This window comes from Opisthocomus hoazin, chromosome Z, assembly GCF_030867145.1.
Source record: "Opisthocomus hoazin isolate bOpiHoa1 chromosome Z, bOpiHoa1.hap1, whole genome shotgun sequence".
Taxonomy (NCBI): Eukaryota; Metazoa; Chordata; class Aves; order Opisthocomiformes; family Opisthocomidae; genus Opisthocomus; species Opisthocomus hoazin.
The window spans coordinates 8,073,498-8,090,870 of NC_134454.1; the positions used below are offsets into that span (position 1 = coordinate 8,073,498).

Sequence of the window (17,373 nt, forward strand, 5' to 3'; positions counted from 1 at the left end):
AGGGAGATAAATATTAAAGGAAAATGGAGTGAATTTCTTTGAAAGATAGAAGTGAGAAGGGAAATCATCAAAGTAACTTTCAGACTGTCATTTCGCTACACTGTTTGGTGCTTACCGTACTCCACTCTGCAGTGATGAGTCTCCATAAGGCCAAGGCTCTTCTCAAGTCACTTTGAAGACGTAAGTGTCTTGTGAACCTTGTGCTGGGTCTTTGCACACAGGTATGTTTTAGCCTTAAGACATAGCTTGTGCTGGAGTGAAGCATGAATATTAAAGCTGGATTTTGGCACAAGGGTGTGTTCTGTCTTCTGATCTAAGCAATCAGGGTTGCCAGGAAGCTGGAGTTGCCAGTGATTACTTGCACGGAGCTTATCGCTTTGGCCAGGCCTTTGCTTACTAATGAGATCATTTCTGTGGCAACACAAGGATGCTTACTTCTCAGGAAATTAATACAACCACCAAATTTTACAATGTTGCAGGTTAAGTATCAAGACAATGAATGTCACTTATGTTCCTGTAAATTAACAGAAAGGGTAGGCTTATTAAGTTGTCTTCAGGAAGGCAAAGTATAACGAGGAGACTCAGTTTCTTTTTTACACTTATTCTAAAATAGCCATAAAGTGGATTATACAAATCAGTGCCAAAAATATGGGATAATAAGATGGCATTAGTTTTTTATATCTGGTGCCTTTTACTGTCTCTGCTCAGAGATTCTCTAAGGCATTCCGGAGGAGATTTCCCACAAAACAGAAACCTAGATCTGATATGCAAACTCTTGACAAACAATAAAATATGTTAAGACATCCTTTTCTATAATCCTCCTTTAAAAAAAGCTGGCCACATTAACAGTAACAAAAGCATTAGAGAGAGAAAAACAGAACCTTGACAATGGCCTAGGTTCAAAACTTGAGTTAAAGAAGGAATAGAAATAATTCATGTGTGTTCTGTTTACACTGGGTGATGTTGCTTTGCTGTTTACACCTGAGGGCAGGTATAAGTATAGTGCCTCATCAAAACACAGTGAAATGACTGAACTCAAATATGTAGGTAGTGGATGTGGAGACAACCTAGCATTGAACAGCATAGGATGTGATTTCTGTCATTGGAAAGCATGCTGGGAGATCTTTCACTATTAAAGCCAGGTTACCTGTGAACAGCTTGGCAGAGAATGGTAACATCGATTCAGGTGTTTATCATTCAATTTCTCTGTGTTCTGATCTGTAAAAATGGTGTTACAGGAGTTGAATGCATTTCTGACACAATTTAGAAGGTTGAACTGGAGCTAGCAAAAGCACACTGTAGTCTTTCTGTGTGTATTTATTAAGAAAGGTCAGTTAAATCAAGTAATTAATTGATTCCTGTAAAGAAAGGTTGAGATTAATTCAATCAAATGGAACAAGTACTGAAAAATGCATCACTGGCAACTCCCACTGTGCAAGCGCCTCGTCAGATTCTGTAGATGATTGCTGCAAAATGCACTGAACCCAGTTCTCCCTGGTAACACGTATCCAAAGATACTGGTATAGTAGGCAGTGATGAAAAATATCACTCAAAAGCAACTTATTATTTTGTTTTCCTTTTCAATAGGCTTGCCAATGTGTAGAAAATTCATGGAAGAATCTGCTCTGTTTCAGCTGCACTGCTGTATCACTTCATCACAGAAAGAAAGACCCAAATCATGAAACTGGCAACCCGTAATTCTGTACTGGTATAGCTGGAAAAAACTTAATGGACGTAATTCACAATATCTTTGTGGGATTTTTAAATTGTTCTAAGCAGTGTAAGGGTGCCTTAGTATTCACAGGTAATTGATCCTGGAATAACTGAGAAAATACAAAGTTGGTTTTCTTAAAAACAATTGTATTATGTATTGCTTTTATACATCTTAAATAAACAGACTAATGACGGTTTACACAACAGTTTAAGCTCAAAAAAGGAATAGTTCTTGCAAGTTAAAATAAGAAAATCTTAACTGGAACAGCTGAATTCTCCCCAAGATAATCTGTATTTAATGAAATATGGACAAAATGAAACGTATTTCTATGGCAATAGCTGTATGGCAACTGTTCTGAATATAGGACAACATGACTGAGTTTTCTTCATAAACTGTGATTTTTGCATTCTTCTGTGCAAATATTGTCAACACATCAACATTATGACTACAACTAGATAAACAGAGAGGATTTTGGATGCCTCTGTACATAAGGTTATATGTGAAGACAGATTTGCATGTGAAACTACCTTTGCATGATAACTTTGCAAACAAATCTAATTCTTACTTTAAGAAGAATGCATGCACCTTTACAAGTCCATGGAGAAAATTCTGGAATTTAGAACAGCTTTAAATAAGCTACGTAGGATTTCCATACCTTCTACTGACGCTGTGAATATACTACGTGTGCACAAGGGCACTCACATAGCTTCCTTTCAGATCTTCCAATAGTTAATTGTCATAGCCTCAAGCTGAGTGTGCTTCCAGATACCGGAAAGAGGATGAGCAATCTGTGTCAATGGTTTTGTGCAATATTCATCACTGTTTCTTTGCATTTGGTTTTTGTATCCACTTGCTCATGCAGCTACAAGCTAGACTCCCTTCCTGGAAGATTTAGTAAGAGCGTGCTAAACTGTAGAACTTCACTACAGCTATAGAGGGTCTCCTGCATGCAAATGCTGATTGAAGTCTGAGCTTTTGTGAAGAAGTCTAAGTAGAACAAAACAAGAGTAAGATTCCCAGCACTTACTTCTGGCTGCATAAACACAGAGTTCTTGTGTTGGTGCATTGTAGTAAATACTGAACATGGAGCTGTAAAGATAATTCAAATTGAGGTAGAGACATTCAACAGCATGATAGGTCAGCCAGTATTCAATTCACTATTCAAGTGCCAAATTATCCTCTGCACCTTAAGCACTATGATTCTGAAACCTGAGAATTGTTTTATGGCAGTATTTTGACAGCATAAACCAATATAATTTTATGATACTGACTTTGTATGTTAAGAGCTTCTCTGGGCACTTTGACTCAGCACATTAGATACTTACCCTGGAGTAACTGTCTGAGTCACTGCTGCAGGTGAGGCACTCAGAATGGCTTTTGCAGGCCCTTGTTCACTGTCCCAGATCAAAGTGTCTCTGTTTCTCAAGACGGATGTTTGAGACAATTGTTTGCTTTGATCTGGGGCAGTACACCTGGCATTACTGTGTTGGAATGGTTCACACCTACTGTATCCAGATCCAACTCTATACATTGTTAAAGTAATGTCACTTCATATATCTAGAATCTAAAGTTAGAGCTGAGCATTGCAGAGGGAATGGGCAATAATTCTGAAATACTTGGAGAAAAATGCTTGAATGAAGTAAAAACTAAGAAATACAGAGAAGTATTGGATTTTTTAACTTCTTAGTCATCCTACAAAAAACCCCCAGCTTTTTCAGTACTTTACTGCTTTTGTCTGGTGCTCCTTTCTCTGCTTTCTCCCTCACCTCTATGCTTGAACTGTGGGTGAAAACTAGCAAGGTGCAGATGATCATCCATCTCTGGTGCCTACCTGCAAGAGATCAGTATGTCTGTAAAACTGAAGCATACCTGCTAAATTTAGTACCACCTTGTGCCCAGCACCCGATCACAGACTATGAATACAATCTGGGTTTGAAAGCATCTATAGTGAATAGAGACAGAAGACAAACTGGTCATAATTTTTATTTCCGCAGCAGGGAATTAAGGCACAGATTTCAATCAAGCTTAAAAAATTTTAGAAAGTGCCAAAACCAGGCTCTCAAAGCCCATAAGCAAGTAAAAAGTCTTCTTCTTCCTTCTCAGACGTCTAGAAGACTACTTCAAGGTTGGTAGCCCTACCAAGACAAATCCGTGTGGGTAGTACGATAGAAATGCTGAGTGAATTGAATGGGCATGTATGGTTCTGGGAGCAGCAGCAGGAATGAACATCAGAAGAAGGCTAAACTAATGGCACATGTTGGTTGATGGCACCTAGATTAGCATGTCAGTGGGACCCCAGCACCAGTATGTGCAGCTTCTCAGGGCACACAGCATGGAAAGAACAGCCTAAAAGAAGGAAGACCCTACTTCTAGGCTAGAATAAAAACTCAAGCCATTTAAAGATCATTGCAAAAGGCAGAAAACAGAGTAGGAACCATAAGACAACCGGATAAATATGAAGTATGGTGAGCAAATCCTAATCATCCACAGAGGTGGAATGAGTTGGAGAGACAGACTATCAGCTTGCAATGGGTACAGAAGAGTAGACCAAAGACTGGCACAGGGTTTCCAAACTCAGAGTAGTCCAGGGCACAGAAGGAAGGCTCTATAGTGGGCATACCTCATCGTCCATGTCATTTTAAGGAGTTCTTGGCAGACCCTGGAATACAAGGTCTTCAGTGCCTGACTGCTGGGCAGGCCACTCTGATACAATTGTCTTGCTGATCATAAGTAAATGGATATAATCACCTCTTCTTCGGTTCTGTTTAAAAAAATTGTCACCTTTGCCCCCTTTTAAGATCTTGCATTGAGATTTGCTACTTGGCTTCTGCACTATTGCAACACCATTTCTTGCATACAAGACCTTGATTTTGCCTGTTCAGTGTGTAAGTCTGCATGTAATCTTGCAAAGGGTCTGCTTTTGCCAGAGGTCAGCAGTGAAAACCTTTGTTCCTGGCCAAGGACCAGTTAGATGCCTGCAAGGCTGGGCTCCCTGTGTCTTCCAGCAACTGTAGAAAGCCACATGCTCTTTCTGAGTATGAAGCATTTGAAATCCTGTCATCCCTGGAACTCTTGGAGGGAGACCTGGAGGGTGGTGTTTGCTACAAAAGCACCTTGTCCAGTCTGGCAGTTTTATTCTAAAGTAATTAACTATTAATTTGAAAAGTTCCATTACCAAAAGGGCTGGAATTAATTCCTCTCTTCATCTCCCCGGATAGTACTCTAAATACAACACAACTCTTTCTTCAGGATATTCTGCTCCCCAGTTTCAAGGCAGCTGCTTGTTCAGGATGGCCTTTTTTAGTTTTGTGGGGAGAAATACTATGTTGTAAGAACTGGTCAGCTCTCCAAAGCCAGAACTGGGCTTCTAACAGGTGGAAGTGCTCTTGCTGCCTTGTGCTACAAACAAACCAAATGCTGCACTCTTTCCAAGGGAAAGAACAGTGTTTCTTTGCAATTGGGCCAGGAGCAATCTTTGCTGTAATAACCTTTGCCAAGGTAATAATAATAATGTATAGAACATTAAGTCTACAGATATTACTCCAGGGACGTTCTTGGGATTCTGCTGTGGTAGGTACACCATAGTATAAAACCAGTCATTCCAAGAAACAGCAACTTGTCTGTAAAAGAATTTCTAGATAAATGTCTTTTGTTGCCATCTGTACCACCCACTCCCCCCGTGCATACTTTGCATTTATATTGCGTCTTTTTTTATGTTCAGCCTTGTTATTTCAGCTCTGACAAAGGCCCTTGGGTGGGCAAGGAGTTGTATGAACGTGCTGAGCTGACCCATGCGTTCACTGACCCATGTCATTTATGCAGCAAAGCAGAATGTCTGTGGAAAAAACAGGTACCCACATGCTTTTCCCATGTTCAAACAGGATACTGTTGTGAGTCTGAAAGGCTGTAGTTTTAGCTCCCGCTTTGAAAGCCTGTGGCTGATTTTGGTCCTCCTCACCAATTTATATGTTTCCTTTTTGGACGTGGGAGGGAGGTCTCCAAATCACTTTGCAGCTGCAGGAAATGCTGTCTGGGCTGCTGTAAGGTCTGTCCTGCATGGTTGCCTCATCCAAACTCAGGCATCCCAGCAGAAAAGCCAAACATGGGCTGCCCTTGGAGGTTCAGAGGTCAGTAGGTACAAGGAGACTGCGGTCTGTGGCTTTGCTTTAGAGTAAAGGATTTATCATTAGATCCTGTCCGTGATACACTCTCTTCCCTTTGGTTATTTAATCTCCTGGTGATGATTCCTGCTTCTCAGAAGCAGGTATTGTCTCTGCCTCAGCTGAAATGTCACACAGTGCACCAGACCTTTCTGCTTAATCTGGCCCTTTGAAAGCCTCTGTGCAGAGATGAAATCTAGTGGTATCAGAAGGATATGTGTCCTTACCCTCCAGTCGATAGCGTGTACTTCTGTCCAGGTGCAACTTGTCTAAACTTCTTGTGAAAAACTGTGGTGCTTACATGGTCCTGGGCCAGGAAGACTGCTGCCAGGACAAAAGCTGATGACCTCTCTTGCTTGGCTCTATAACCACCAGGACAAATGCTGTGCTCAGGGTTAATTTCTAGGATGTCATTGCACACATACTGCTCTATAGGTTGTTTTAGGTGAGGTAATTCTTGTTTTTTTGTAGAAGATATATTTAGTACTTTCCTCTGGTGCCCAAAACAAAGCCCTGTAGTCCAAACAGGCTTTATTTGTAAATGTATCAACCACTAACTTTCAGAGCCAGACAGTATTGTGAGTGTATTCCACTTGCTTAGAAACCACACTAAAATTCACTGGAGTTGGTTGCTACAGGTCTTCCCCCATCTTCTCATTATAATTTGTCATATTAAATCAGTTTAGCCAAATTTTTTCTGATCTGTCTGTAGAATTTTACACATCCACAGTGACAGATGTTTTGCTGCAAAGCGTCAATAGTTTTGGTTTTGGGACTTTTTTCCTAAAATAAAAGGAAGATACTATGCCACGTACAAATGTCTTGTTTTTTCCTGCAGCAGTTCTCTTGCTTTTAAAATAGCATCTTGAGTTCTGAACTCTAAAAGCCCCTGCTCTAGGCAAAATCAAGGATTGCTCTTACAGAGCTGTCCTCTGGCCAGCCTCCTATGGCAAGAGTCAAAGGACTGTTCTTGGTCATTAGTCTGACAGCAAAAAAACAAATAGAGACAGAAGTCTGCGGAGGTTATAAGGACTCTCTGCTTCTGAATTGGACTCCACATAGATGCAGTGAAAGGTGGTAAGCTTAAAATCTTCCACTCTTACACCTGCTGCAGTGATGGAGATCTTGTAAAGTCCTGCATTCTCCTTCACATATATTTTGTCAGCTGTATAACAATACATACAATAGTGCACAGGCTTGGAAGAAGAAAGGTAGTGGGAGGGCAAAACCAGAAGGTGACATGTCCAAAACCTCTGCAAAAATATATAACCTTTTGTGCATCTGTAGTCAGCCCTAAAACCAGTTGTGTTACTCTGCAATGAAGAGAAATGTCCAGTGATAGCTGGTATGTCTTTATCTAGCCGCTCAACAGGAACGGGATAAGGTATTTACCTTTACATGTACACAGTGTGCTTAAATGAAACCAAGCAATTTCAAGAGATCTCATCTGAGATCAAGACTGGAAATAAACCATGAGATTTGTCATGTAGTTGATCTGGGAAAGCTATTTGCTTTAACAACAGTTGAAGTGTTGCAGGCTGCACACCTCAGTTAATTACCTATTTTGTAAATGTGTCTCTTACAGGGAACTATGATGATCCAGAACAATGTGGTTTTCTGAACGTGTTGGAAATCATGGCAGGCGTACATGTTATTTGCCAGCAGAGTAGACCTTAGCTGTTACACAAACGTCTGAGTTCATAACAGTTTATTTGTTCTTGTGTTATACGCATACCTACATGTTATAGATGTCAGCAACCTGTAGTCTTAGGGTACCTCTGAGGGAGGACATGCTGAACAATTCCATGGCTTATCTCTTTCCCCTTAAACACTTCAACCATCATTCTGCTGACACTAAAATAATTGTATCGGAACTCAGTCCTCCATGGACTAAACTCATCTGTGCTGCTTGATAGCTCATGCAACATTAAATGTACAGATGATTGCTGGTGCCAAGGTTTAGCATGATGTACCTTCTATATCCAGAGCAGAGATGACTCTCAGGGTGACAGGCTGAAGAGCAGGCATACTGCGAAGTCTTGAATGAATAAAGTTTGGGATGTGTCAAGAGTCTAGCTTTGGTTTAACCACCAATTTTGAAATGTGCCACTCGTGCAGTGATTTGCAGTTGGGAATCAGATCAAGTTAGCTCTGATAGACTTTGATAGCTACTTTTTTTTTTTTTTTTAATAACACTGAATCAGGAAGACTGCTTTTCCTTTGTCTGCCTTACCGCAAAAATTGGTATCTTAGATGACTGGTTTATGTCTCCAGCTGTGATAAACTTTCCTACAGAGAGGGAAGGAGGAGGATGAGCAGACTCTTAGCCCTTCCTTGCACAGTACTCTGAGCTGCAGAGTGACCTTCACTACAAGAGCACTTGGCAGATGAATAATGTCAAGTTCACTGCTGTCCAAATAATAGCTGTGGGGGTGGTTACTGACAAGAACACTGTAAGAGTTTAAATAAAAGCAGCGAACAAAATAAGTATTTCAAGTCAGGTGGGAAAATTGCCTTTCTAATTGTCTCATTTTAGTAAGCTTGCTTTTGAAGCGCACAGCCTGTAAATGCACAGATCATGTTTCTGTGAAAATTTTGCTGGTACACACCCTGATCCAAAGGAAGGCATGTTCCTCTTGAGTCTTCCTTTCATGGGAAGACAGAGTCTTATGGCTACGTACTGGGCTAGGGACACTTGAGTGTGGGGTCAGCTTTGGCACTGTCTGATTGTGAGTTTGACAAACCACTGTGTCTCTGCCTTGCACACAGAAAGCAAGACCTACTTGTCACTCCCTCCACTTTCGTGTTAGGCTGCTTGCTAGGGACTGTACTGTAGCGACAGGAACAGTGGGCTGACTCCTGCATGCGGCTTCTAGCCCTGCTGTCATCTTCTTGCAGAAGAAAACCTAGCATTGTACATGAAATCTAAAACCTGTAATGTTTCTACTCTTTAAGAGTAATGTGGGTAATGAAGCCCTTGTCTTGAGCTCCTAAAACATCTGAAGGACATGCTGCTGTTTTATATAATTGTATTGAGGTCCAGTCATAAAATTGGTGTTAATATTCATGCCACAGAATGCATGCTTAGTTTTGAAACCTTCTGATTTCTACCTAGGCTGCTCTGTGATGCTTTTAAGTGCCAACAAGTGGAACAAAGCTGACTTTCGTGAACTAAAATTGTAACTGCTTTCTTAAAACTTTAGGAATGTTCTGATAAAGTCATATTGAAAAGAAAATATGTGACACAGACGCTGAGCACTGCTGAGAAGCTAAGCTCAGAATTGAATCAGTGCTCTGCTATTTTTTGCTTCAGGCTTGCAGAAATAATTTTCTTAGTGTATTAAACCCAGAAGGATGCACCCTGCAAATTCAAGGCAAAGCAAGAGTCCTATCCAGATCAGCAACTGCTTTGAATAGAGCTGTTTGAAAGGAAAGAGGTAACAAGGCCTGAGACAGTGAAGAAAGCAGGACATATTAGGGCTTGATTTCATAGGGAACTTTGAGCTTTAACTGTGTTCAGAAATGTTAATAATAATCCTGATCACACCTAAACTAAGACTCTTCCTTATCAAAACTTGTGTACCAGGACTTGTACGTTCCCCATGAGGGAATTCCCATATTAAAAGACTCATGCTTTCTAACATACAAAATATAAACCACCAACATAAGTCTACATTTCCTGTCCATCTGGGCTTCATTTTACTGTGGCATACACCAATGGCCTGACTTCGGAGCAAGCTACAGCAAGTAATGATTGGATTTAAGGGTGTGGCATGACACCCGAAAACAGAGCAAGAGAAGCAGCAGGGCTTTTCGCTGTTAAGCCTCTGACCTGATGAAGATATTTTCTCTTGAATGACTCAGTCTGTGATGAAGATTGGCTCAAATAAGCTATAGTTCAGCTAACCTGAAATGAGGATGATAATGAGACAGAAGAAACTCCGGTCAGCAGAATGCTTCTGTGTTCTGCGCACTTGCCACTAACCTCCTGGGAAAGAATATTATTGCATGGCTCAGACCTTGAGGATTTCTTCCTTAAATAGTAAATCTCCTTGTGTTAGGACCATATCAGTTTTCATTCTATGGGCCTTACTCAATTCTTGCTCATATAGGTGGTTGTGTATTTTCTAAGCCTGTATTTATCAGTGTGTTATCTTGTTGGTAAACTGGACCTTGTCGTATTTTCTCATGCCAAAAGGTTCAGTAGCTGTAGATTTACTGCATTTAATAATAGAATAGCCCTCCATAATACAATGCCATCTCCTGAGAGACTGTTGTCTTGTAAAGTCCTTCATTCTGTTCTCCTGGAGAATCACTCATCCAAGAACAAGGTAAGCTTTGCTCTGTTTTTGACAATGAATGAGGTCAGTGCCTGATGGGTACGCGAACACAGACATCAATAATAGAAATTGCAGATTAGACACTAAAAGCAGCCTGTGGATGTTGTTTAGCATTTTAATGCAAGGAGTGGTTTCCTAGCAATCAAGCTGCATTTACTAACAGTCTTTAAATAGCTGAGCATGCTCCTTCTAAAAAAGGTGTTAAAAGCTGAAAAGTTCCAATATTTTTTTTCCAAATTGTGTATGAAGAAAAACAGGTTTGTTACTGAGTTGGAGTGAGCTTGTACCAGGAACAAGTGAATAAGAGCTGAAACTTTGAGCTGCCAGGGAACAGCTGTTGTGATAATGAAACTTCTTCCCAGCAATAAGGTTTCTGAATTGAATCCCTGTATCGTAGAGCCACAGGACTGGATACACCATCAATACACTGTCTCAGTAAAATCTCCTTTACATCTATAGCACTTACACTGTTGAACAGTGAGCCAAGGACTTTTTTGTGTGAAGGTCAGCAGTCTCATGACAGCATGAGGCAAATCGATTTTACCACGTGGACAAACTCTCTGTAATGTGCCATGCTTCTCACTAATGCCTGTTAGAGAAAGGAAAGATACTCAGAACTTCCATATATTTAAACAGAATCACAGAATAGTAGGGGTTGAAAGGGACCTCTGTGTGTCATCTAGTCCAACCCCCCTGCCAAAGCAGGGTCACCTACAGCAGGCTGCACAGGACCTTGTCCAGGCGGGTTTTGAATATCTCCGGAGAAGGAAACTCCACAACCTCCCTGGGCAGCCTGTTCCAGGGCTCCGTCACCCTCAGAGGGAAGAAGTTCTTCCTCATGTTCAGACAGAACTTCCTGTGCTTCAGTTTGTGCCCGTTGCCCCTTGTCCTGTTGCTGGGCACCACTGAAAAGAGTCTGGCCCCATCCTGCTGACACCCACCCTTGAAACCTTTAAGAGAAATAGACTTCACACTGAGAAGTGAATTTAGGCTGGAACACTCTGGCATACAAATTTGACTTGAGTGCTTGGAGATAAAGTCCCCTGTCCGTCAGTATTGATGTCTGTCTGTACACATTTGCTGGGACCGTACAACGGTGGGAAAGGGTGCAGGATGGACCGATGTTAGGTATCACAGAATAGTGCCTAGAGAAAAGCCATGTGCCAGCATTTCTGATTTCAGGTTTTGTTAAAGCATGACCTGCAACAGAATTTAGGAGTCTGCGTGAGGTGGCTTTGATACAGAGGTTCTCCTTTTGGATGCTCTTGTCTGACAAGCAATTGCACTGAGTCATGCATTTGGCATAGGCCTTCCGTGTTTTTCAGTGATTTCAACCACACAACTACCTGACACCACCAGTACTCTGAAAGAAAGTCTGATGTTTGAATTAGTGAATTGAACTTTTGGCAGATGTACAAACCAGATACTAAAACAACTCTATATTTGGTAACTGCATAAGCCACTGAATTTTTTTCAGCTATCGGTTTATGAAATGGTGTGCGGTCCTGGCATGGGGAAAAGGAGCTGCTCAGCACCCATGGGTGACTCCCACCGGTCAGGGACATCTCCCAGGTGTTGTCTAAACCTGTTCACAACAGTCAGAGTGGAAGTCCTACTATCAGCTTAGATGGCAGCAGAGAATATCTCCTTGTAACAGCGTGACTTCAGAAGGGCTTTCTTTTTGTTCTCTGGGGTACGGTGTGCTGAAGGGGCTCTTGGTCATGCTGGCTGGTGGATCCTAACAGACACTTGGTGTGAACAGATGGTGATGAATGGTTGTTCCTCTTGCTTCAATGAAATGCCTTGACGTCCATAAATGAAAGATGGGATTTGGTGTTAGATTGTCCTGTTCTAAAAGCCTACAATCAAATGCTCACTTAACTGTCAGTTGAGGTACTTTGGTTTCTCTGCTAAGCACAGGAGAATTTCTGCCTGTGCACCAACTCTGGCATTTGGAGTCATGATTTTATACTCTCCTCTCTCTGATAGTTACCAGTCTGATCAAGATGAAATGAAAACTGGCACAACTTTCTGTTGATGTAGCCCAGCAGCAACCTGCTCGCTCACCCTGTGAGTCCTTCTTGGACAATCAATGTTCAATTTTACAGCTATACTGTTTATTTTAATAGGGAGATCTATTGCTACTAGAGAAGAAGATATCTTCCAGAACATTATTCACTATTTAAAATATTTTCTTCCTATTTGCTTGGAGCCTCTAGATGAGCTGGGATTTTCTGGAGGATTTGGGGCAGGGGGGGAGGACTGTTGCTTTTGCTTCAAGCTGTCCAATGGTTGCTAATAGAAACTGTCTGGCTGATTCCCTCCTGAATTGCAGTAATCATGGTTGAGTTTGCTACATCTTTCCCAAGTGGCTAGTTGCTTTGTAATGCTATCTTGTACATGAGACAAACAATATAGAAAACAAATTTTATCTGAAGACAAGCTCAAAGAAAAAACGTCATAAGCTTTTCCCTCTTTCTTGTTTAACATCTGCTTGAAATATCAGTGGTTTTTATTTTTCTATGATACGTACGTCAGTTAAATTTAGTTTCAGTACCCCAAAGATACACTGAAGCTTACTTTTACACTTGCAACTAACCCAGCTGACTTGTTACTGAGATTTACTGTGCAAGAGAAAATGAGAGAGGAGTTTGTAGCATACAGTGCCATGGTAAGAGGAAGGTACTTACGGAAGGTGGTATGTATTCCTGACATAATCTGAAGGACGATTTCTAAATCTGAGACAAAAACAATAGTGAAAGACATGTGAAAGGGACAAGGCACAGCTGTGGCCTGACAGAAGAACTTGCTCTTGTTAGTGGACGTAATGTGTGTGCCTTGCAGGTACTACCGTTCTGGCCTTGTGTTACAGGACTTTACATCAGGTGTGGGTTAGACCAAATTAGGCACAAATTTTTGTAGGATCATCCTCCTTTTCCTTGCTGTTCATTAGGGTGACAGAGTAAAATGAGGTCAAAAAACTTCTAATCCTAGAGAACAGATATTCCCCCAAATACTTTAAGCTGTCAAGAACTGGTCTGTCAGATCTTTGAACTGGAAATGCTTCTATAGTGCTTAGCTACTCAGCCCCAAGGTGTCTGTGAAGGATAAAGCTCCCACTCCACTCCTGCCCAGTGTTTTGCCTAATGGCAAGTAAGTCATCATATTAAAGCTACCTAAATTCAAGAAGTCCATGAATAGTTCCACAGGAAGAATTGCTGCATTGCAGCTGTGCTTTGATACACATTAGATCTGAGATGTAATGAAAAAGTTTTGAGAGCATATTGCCATATTCAGCCAAGTGGAAAATTCATCTTTTAAATACATCTGACTGTCTGGAATATAACAGGCTAGTGAAATAATTTCACAGGTTGTAAATATACTTTTTTAGTAGCATTATAGCCTCAAGGCTGGTGCGTTAGATTATGATCTTAGATGTTGTTTCCACACCAGTCAGGAAGATACTTAGTTGAAAACATATTTTTTTACAGTCTATGGGTTGTTTAACATGGGACATCTCACAGATCAATCCATGTAAAATGAATAGATATTAGAAAAAAAGAATTTAAGGCTTTGCCAGTTTACTTTGCCTTTTGATGTTCCTAAGAGCCTGATATTAATTTCACACCAGTTTTCCCTTGTTCTAGCTTTGTTTTTTGTATTTTAAGAGATGCAAGCGAATTCTGTGTATTGTTTAGTGAAATATTAATAAGCCAAGACAATCATTCTAGTTCAATGCACGGAACCAAAGCAATACACTGTGATATAATTTAGTATTTTACAGGTTTACTTACACCCTTAAATGAATACCATTTTTCTTGGAGGGTGGGGTAGACTGGGTGCTTTTCTTCCCCTCTGTGCCACAGTGTTTTTACTGGTGGTCAGAGCTGGAATAACAGCTCTCAGCATAGCAGCTGTTCCTCATCATACTGCACCCCTATCACAACTAAGGAGAAAACCTCCAGAAAAATAAATCTTCATTCTGATAGATTGAATTATGCCTTGGATAATTGGGGAGGTGACAGCAATTCTTCAGCATCTAATGGAAAAATATTGCTCACAGCAATCCAGAAGGGTGAAGGCCATTTCTGTCTTTGAACTAGATAGCTGTATGCTGTAATACAATCAATGCTCTCTGCATGTGCCAGTCCATAGAATTATTTTGTGCTTCTAGAATATGAAGGTTGGGGCATCCCTCAGTGAATTTCTTCATGCACAAACCAACGTTTTCCTACAAGCTTGGTATTAACAGCAGCTCAGCAGAAAGCACAATGCTGAATGTTTTGTATTTCTAAACCAGAGACCTTCTTCCCTACAGCTTTTGCTACTCTGTTAGCTGTGAGTAAGGGAAAAGTAGTCTCTAGGTGTCTTAACGCTTGCCAAGGCACTGCTCTGCTACAAGGCACTGTGTTTTCTTCAGTCAGCCAAGCAGTAGGCTCTGTCCTCTGACTTGTGTTGTCAGCTTTGTGCTTGACCATAAGATTTACAGGCTTACAACAGAGCTATGTACCAATCTTCTGGCATACAACTCTGTCCAGCTGGCACAAACAAGACCGAGGGGTTTGCAAGTGCCAGTCTTACTGAAAGCCAAATAACTAGTGCCTTCCTTACCTCATTATTTTTTTTTTAAACAGTAGAAAGGAAAGGCAAAGGAAGCAAATTTAATTTTAGTATAGAACTGCTCTGCTATATGACTAGCGTTAGATCATTAAAATATTTCTCTGCAAACTTCCTTATTAAGGTTGAAGGACTATAAAAATTAAAATCTAATACTTTGATTCATTGATATAAGAAAAATACAGCAATAATTAACATCTGTGTTTTAGCGAGATGGCAATACAGGTTGAAACCCAGTAGCACCTCTTCTGCAAGTAATAAGGGCACTAGTAAATGGGTAATTAAGGACCACAAAGCATCCTCCAAGCTCAAAAGGCAATCACTCCATGTTACCACTGATTAATTTTGTGGAGGCTTCATAGTTGTCATGGCATGTCTCTTTTAATGCAGATGGATTTCTGTCTGATCCTGCAGACAGAATTATGTGGTACTGTGGGGCTGCATTGACTCGGTGCAAGAAATTGCAGGCGCTGAAGTCCCAAGGACTTTGTCCCTTAAAGCTAAGAAATATATATCAGCAAAAGCACAGGGAAGTGTTTCCTAAATCTCTTTGTATGCATAGGGAACATCTGCTGTTTTGTGTTGGGCTTGTAGTGAAAATTTTCTGTGAATGTTTCGTCCTTTATATCAAGGAGAGCAGGGGGGAGGGAGAGGGAGGAGCAGCAAATCGGCAAAGAATGCACAGCACATTTTTTTGTCTTGATATTTTAGAAAACATACTTTTTCAGATGTTAATACAGATTTCATTGCTTGTAAATTGCTCCTTCGTATGGTTTATGAGTTTTGTGATGTGGCTTATAAATAACTGATGAAGTAGTTCAAGGAAAACCACAAAAATTACTTAAAACGGTGCTGTCAAAATGTATGTTACCTTTATTTTTTTTTCCTAGTCTTCAATATTTAATAGCTTCATTTTCCCTGTTTCTTACTTGGAAAATAGCTCCATCATGCAGCTAAAGTGTTGATCTTTTTAAAAATAGAACACAGTAGAATCTCACTTATCTTAGTATGCATGTATTTCTGAGGATTTATGAGACAGCATGCGAAAAGTATTCTTGTGGTTTTATTATATACTATAAAACAAAGCCCACCATGCTTAGTGAGCTATTCAAATTGGTTTTGAAGATTGTCTATATATGGTTTGGATAAGACTTCCAGACTCTGAAAGTATGCCAGTGCTAAACACAGGTCTGGAAAATGGGAACACATGGAGTCTATTTTTGTAGAACTCCAGAAGGATGTCAATTTCTTTTCTTCCATACCATTTTTGATTTGATGAGTTCAAAGTTCAGAACTCCCATGTTTTCTTCCTAGAGGGAGAGCAGGAATCAATGCTGAGTGGTGATCAGATACATCTGATACCATGTTTACCGAGGTGAAGCATGTACACCATTCACAGTTTAGAAGCACATGCCATGAAATTACAGAGGATTGTTTTCTTGCTTCCAGCCATAAACATGTCAGCCAGCATTCAGTTCAAAACTGCACTTGGCTTTTCCTCAGTCCACACGGAGATCTCCCTTTTGCCTTCTCCCTGATCTTTCCATTGCTTTGGATGTATGATCCAAAGATCTGCAGTCCAGCCAGTGCTCTTGTTTATGTATTCATCAGCAATTGCTCTTTAGTCTCCAGGAAATCCTTTAGACCACATGATTTAATTTTCTTTCAAGCGTTGTCATGTGCCAATAGCTTATATTCTAAAGGACCTTGATTTTTTCAAAAAATAATTGTAATTAAGCTAAAACTACACCCAAGCTACTAAGACTTTAAGACAGACCACAGCAATGATACTTTCTGTTTTACAAAGTGGTGGTGTAAAGGATGTTCACTGAGTGATGTAACAGGGTGATCCAGTGAAAGGACATGATCTAGTGTTGATCTGCCTGATTCCTTGCTCTTGCTGCATGATAAAACACAGCATTTACTTTGGTCCTGGGATAAACATACCTTCCTCAAACAGCATCTGATGTGCTGTGAGGTGAGTAGAAAGTGACAATTTTGTTATAGCCATGTAGAGTGAATGGATCTTTCCACCACAGAAAACAAAGCTGAAGTAGTAAGATAAAGGGAAATCTGTGCTGTGGAGGCACTGAATCCTTTACTCATTCAGAGATACTAAGATAAGGGTAATTGCTTTCTAGTCAAAGGTCTAGAAGTTTTCGGAGATTTACAGCTATACATCTTCTCTCAAAGGTGTTTTGACAATCTGTTTTACACACTGATAAGCATTGTACAATACAGCAATTAGGAAAAGTAGAAATAAAGTAAAATTTATAGAGGAGAGAAGTGTGATTACAAATTTCCCTGGAAATATTTGGAAAGAGGTGTACACAAGTTATTATTCTAGGTCTAGAGATGAGTTTCTTTGCCATCATGATTCTCTGTGTTGGAAAGACAGCAAATCCTTAATGGTGGTTCAGGACAAATCAAGCAGTAATCATAAATTTCCCATTTAGATCTCTTTCAAAAAAAAAAATCCTTGCATTATCAATTTATCAGCAGCTTTAAGGAATATACCTTAGTGATCTAGTTTTGAGATGTG

The 17,373-nt window shown here is 40.3% G+C and overlaps 1 long non-coding RNA gene across 1 annotated transcript in view; it reads left to right on the forward strand.

Annotated features, from left to right (window-relative positions):
• Positions 1–1,897, forward strand: part of LOC142365742 (uncharacterized) — a 44,449-nt gene extending 42,552 nt beyond the window's left edge. Inside the window, exon 8 of the long non-coding RNA XR_012766603.1 lies at positions 1,588–1,897. This is a non-coding gene — a long non-coding RNA (uncharacterized LOC142365742). The remainder of the gene's footprint in view (positions 1–1,587) is intronic.
• Positions 1,898–17,373: the final 15,476 nt, after the last annotated feature.